The sequence below is a fragment of the Mesoplodon densirostris genome, chromosome 5 (assembly GCF_025265405.1).
Source record: "Mesoplodon densirostris isolate mMesDen1 chromosome 5, mMesDen1 primary haplotype, whole genome shotgun sequence".
Taxonomy (NCBI): Eukaryota; Metazoa; Chordata; class Mammalia; order Artiodactyla; family Ziphiidae; genus Mesoplodon; species Mesoplodon densirostris.
Window position 1 is genome coordinate 63,575,730 of NC_082665.1, and position 5,217 is coordinate 63,580,946.

At 38.0% G+C, this 5,217-nt stretch overlaps 1 non-coding gene across 1 annotated transcript; it reads left to right on the forward strand.

The window, feature by feature from the left end:
- The first annotated feature begins 1,613 nt into the window (after positions 1-1,613).
- Positions 1,614-1,722, forward strand: LOC132491519 (U6 spliceosomal RNA). Its single transcript, XR_009532728.1, has one exon. It is a non-coding gene; the product is annotated as a U6 spliceosomal RNA (small nuclear RNA).
- The last annotated feature ends 3,495 nt before the right edge of the window (positions 1,723-5,217 follow it).

Consider the following 5,217-nt stretch of genomic DNA (forward strand, 5'->3'; position numbering starts at 1 on the left):
GTAAATGACAAAATTCTGCAAAACTCAAGCTAGTGAAAGGGAAAAAATAAACAAGACTGTCAGTCTCCAAGGAAGAGAGTACTGTGATTATTAAAAATAATTTTAAAACTTTAGAAAAACATCCAGCATGTTTCAGTTTTCTCATGTGAAAGACTGGATGGTACCAGAGGTCTACTGTGGGTAGGGGATTCAAGTCTGTCTCTGCTGCTGTCTAAATATCTCTCCAGCTGAGGAAGAAACACTTCCTGTAGATCTTAGCCATGAAAGCCAGACTCTCATGCCACCTAGGAAGATGGGAAAATTAAGGAGTCACATAAGGGTAAGGAAGAGAAGAGGCACTTCACCACCTGTTTCCTCCTTTAAGAGGTACTCCTCCTCTCAGAAGAAAAACATCCCAAGCCAGCTCTTTACTTTCCCTTTACACCATTTCTGCCAGAAAAAGAAAAAAAAACCCAAAAAACTAGAAGTTCAAAAACGTAAAGGAATTAAATAAATATCACACTTCACAGAAGGTGAGAGCAGTATAACACAATGGCATTAAGCTTATCCAGATCTGCAGTGCTGTTCTAAACATTTGACTTTGTTCAGAAGAATCTCATTTACTCTTGGATAAATACTGCTGTGGCTTACACAACTAGTCACATTTACAACATAGAGTGTAATATGCCTCCCAAAGGCAGGCAGTCTCCATTCACTTTGACAAAGGGCAGCACAGGCAGAAGTGGTTTTGCCACTGTCTGCTCCATGGTCAGGATCTGTAAAATGGGGGTAATCCTAACAGTGAAAGCAGCCATGGTTCTCATGGAGGAATAAAGCTGACACAGTTTGTGAACAACAAGTATTCTTACCATCATTATTACTATTACCACCTATCCACACACTTTTAGACATATAAGGAGATATAAAACTTGTTCAGATAGGATAAATCTTTCCTTTTCTGTATTCAAATCAACCAGTTAAAAATACTTATTAAACATAGATGACTGATACTGAATCAGATACTCCAAGAGAAGCATAAGATAGAATGACCATCTTCATGTGGCCAACAATCTTTTTAGACAGAATAAACTAATATATATGAAGTGATTTATAGAGTCATTTCAGAATAGCCCTAGACAGTATATAATTAAATATTAAATTACACACAGTCAGGCACAAGTACTAAAATAAATCGGAGAAGGGACAGATCAGTACACACTAAAATGGAAAGACAGTAAAATTTTGTGCAAAGGGCATATTATCAGGAATCAGAATACCTAGTGGTTCAATGTAATGTGGGGCCTGGGCTTGGTTTTGTCACCTGTGAAATGGGAATGACAGTAATACGTACCTCTTAGGGTTATTTCAAGAGTTAGAGGAAATGTGAAAATGAAAAAAAAATCTGACTTTATAAAGCAAGACACATTTTCTGTTTTATTATTATTGATGATCAGCCCATCTTTTATGAAATGAAGAGGATTTATGCCGTCCTTGAAAAAAGTATGAGCTAGAGAAGAGGGAGGACAGTTATCTAGGAAAAGAGGAAGAGAGGAAGAAAAAGTAGAGGGGGAAATAAGCAATAGGCATAAGAAAGACAAAGACCTGGGAAGGAGGGCAATAAAAACCACAGGCAGGTGCTCACTTCGGCAGCACATATATACTAAAATTGGAATAATATAGAGAATATTAGCATGGCCCCTGCCCAAGGATGATACGCAAATTCATGAAGCGTTCCATATATTTTAAATTGGGAGATTGGGATTGACATATACACACTACTATATATAAAAGAGATAACTAATAAGGACCTACTGTATACCACAAGGAACTCTACTCAATACTCTGTAATGACCTATGTGGGAAAAGAATCTCAACAAGAGTGGATATATGTATATGTATAACTGATTCACTTTGCTGTACAGCAGAAACTAACACAACACTGTAAATCAACTATACTCCAATAAAAATTAATTTTAAAAACCTACAGGTAGTTGACTTCATTTTTAAAGAAAAGTAAATAAATAGGGTTCACTGAAGTGGAAGAATGCCAGGAATGCGCAGGAATCAACAGCAGCCTCCTCAATCCTGCCCACCCCTCTGCTGTTTTCCTGCTTTCAGACTGTCAGGCTCTTCATCATACATCCCTGGTTCTCAGTCTTCTACAAGCTGACAAAACAAAACAAGGCAGGAGAAAAGAAAATGGAAAAAAAAGAAAGAAAAAAAAAGATTGCCCGACTCTCAGTACTTTGATACAAGGGACAACAGAGGAGGGGCACAGGGGAAGAAGAGATTAGAAAGCATATTAAATTCTCCCGTTGTCTCAGGGATGGTATTTCTGCACATTACTAGACCTGCTCCCAAGCCAGAGAATTTACTTTACCCCATGGCCACAAGTGAGGTGGGCTGGATAATAAGAATATTAGGAGATGGCAATTCTGTAGATGTAAAAGGTACACATTCAAAAGAAGGAAGGAGAGAAAAAAGCAATGGAGAATAAAATAAAGGATTAGCAAGAGCCAGAGAAAGATAAAAGAAAGCGCAAGAGAAAAATGGTTCATTTGTAGAACTAATACATTAGGTAAAATTCTAAAACATTGTCCCAGGCTTCAAACACTTCAAGGGGATTTTAAAAGAGGACAAGCCTACCAGGGATCTGAGTAGATTATACAATATGCAAAGCTGGCTTGAAGAGGAAGAATAAGAAGATTCACCACTATTCACCTACTATGTACCGGGAATTCCATTGGGGCTTTACATTTCTTAAATCCATGAATGTTTATTGTCATCTATAGGATGTGGGCTGCTCAGAAAGCTTGACTTCCCTGAAGTTACCTTCCCATCTTCCAGAACAATCCTCACTTCCGCTACAGCTTGAAATTGCAATTGAAAATTAGTCTTTGATTTCTTCTGTTACAATACAGGCATGTAAAGTATAAGGCCACAACTTTCAAAAATAATTTAGCCCGGGGTAGCCATCTCAGGTAACTGAAAGGAGGTTAAGATTAGTAATGAAGGGAAGAGGGCAGAGAAAGAAGATTCTAGGAAAGAGACAGCATTCTCATAATTCAGGATCCAGGCTTCTGAAAGAGGAGATCTATAACTGCAGGCATCTGTTTCCTGTTTCCTATTCCATCAGCTTACCTGGAGCAGGTGCCAATGACAGGTGTGTATGGGAGGATTTTAGAATTAATTTTATACACACGCACACACACACACACATATACACACACACACACACATATATCTGAGGAGAGAGTAGAACTCTACTTTTGTGAGAATTCAGAATATTTCTAGTATTTTGAAAGAGTGAGGCAGCCATGTATCTCAAAGGAAAACTAATTTAAACACACACATCCCCTGAGAACCTGGCTTTGTTGAGCTACAAGGCTGTTACAGTTAATGAAGTCAATCCTCATCTCATTTCACAGGTGAGGAAACCAAGGCCCAGCAAGATCACATGACTTGCCCAACACATGCCATGCAGCCAGTTAGCAGCAGGCCTGAAATTGATGTCTGATGACATTCACCTAGTATCTTCTACATTACCCCACGATGTTATCTTAGGGAGGTGTCACCACATCAAATAACTCTATGTAATACTAAAGTATACCCTGGATTGAAATGAAACAAAGTTCAGGCAAACACAGACCTGTATCACAGCTGCTAATGGGGTACGAGGAACCTCACTCATGATGCAGTGGAAAAATAGGGGCAAAAGATGTCTAATCTAAAATTATACTTAAACTGTGTGTGTTTTATACCAATTATATATTATTCTAATTAGTTGGTTGCATGTTGTGAGAATTAAATGAAATAACATGTAGAAGAGGCCCAGCAAAGTGTTGATTCTCTTTTCTTCCCCCAATTATCAACAAATAATTCTTTTGGGAAAAAGAAATAAGTGATTCACTTGTTAGTTTTCCTGAATGCCTTCAAGATCTCCTCCCCTCAGCCTAATTCTGCTTAAACTCTTTTCTTTTTTTCAGAGATGAAGATCAAAAGAAGATATAAGAATTTTTTTCTTGATTAATCACCTACCCCCAACCTCACTTCTAGTGTGTAGGAAATTAGAGGCAGGAGAAGCTTACTTTGCCTTATAACTGTTATGTGAAGAAACAATGACAGAGCAAATATCTGTGATATTTTCCCAGGAGCCACAGAAAAATTCTGAAATACAAGTAATGTTGGGCCTGCTTCTGTATTTTATAAGGACGAGATTGCATATGTTGTCATGAGGAAGTGTGTAGTTGGGGTGCTTGTGCACTTACCCTTTTGTTTAATATCACCTATCTTATTCAGGCTGGGCACGTAGGAAAAAAATATTTTGGATTGTGGCTGGTTATGTGCAAAGTCCCATCCTTGGCAATTTATATGCTTCTCTGTTTTCTATACTGAAACTTCGGAGCAAAGATTCTCCTGATCTTAGGGCTTGGTTTTGTAAAAGAATAGGGGAGAGAATGTAAAATGAAAATTATTGAGTATGCCCTCTATGCCAAGAACCACTGCAGATATGTATTTAATCCTTACACCCATCTTGCCCTCTGGAAGGTAAGGAAGAACATTTTTTTTTTTCTGACTCTCTACTAGCATTAAGAAGAATGTCTGGCACATAGTAGGGGTTTAATATGTATTTGTTCAATGAATAATAAATTGACAGTCCACCAAGCTGAGTAGCATTATCTTAATGATACTGATAAAGTGGCTGAGATTCAGAAAGATTAAATTTCCTGGTCATGGTCTTAAACACTAGGCAGATCCAGAATATAAATCAGAGCTGACTGTCTTTCATTACCAGGGCTCCTTTCTCTCTACTATGTCGCCTTGGTAAAAAGAGCAATAGATTAAACACAGTTCATAAAGTCTCACGGCCTAACAGGTACAGAGGTGAAACATTTTATAAAAATGAAAACTACGTTAATTTAATTCACCCTAGTCCATGATATGACCATCTTCCCTGCCCACTGACCAACTTAAGTCTTACTGAAACAGGTACATCATGTAGCCTGCAGATATAAGAGATCAATGCCAACTGCATGTACTGAGAGAATTTCTAATGATCAAGGGCAGCACTATCTCTTGGCCAAAGATCCTGTGTTCCAGATACTGCAAAAGATGAGTAGTATGACTATGGGCTGGTCATTCAGTATTTCTAATTCTCAGTTTCTTCATCTGTAAATGTTGGGGTGTGGGAGAAGGTACATCATGTTAGTAGGCATCATTCCAGATTTAATATGCCAT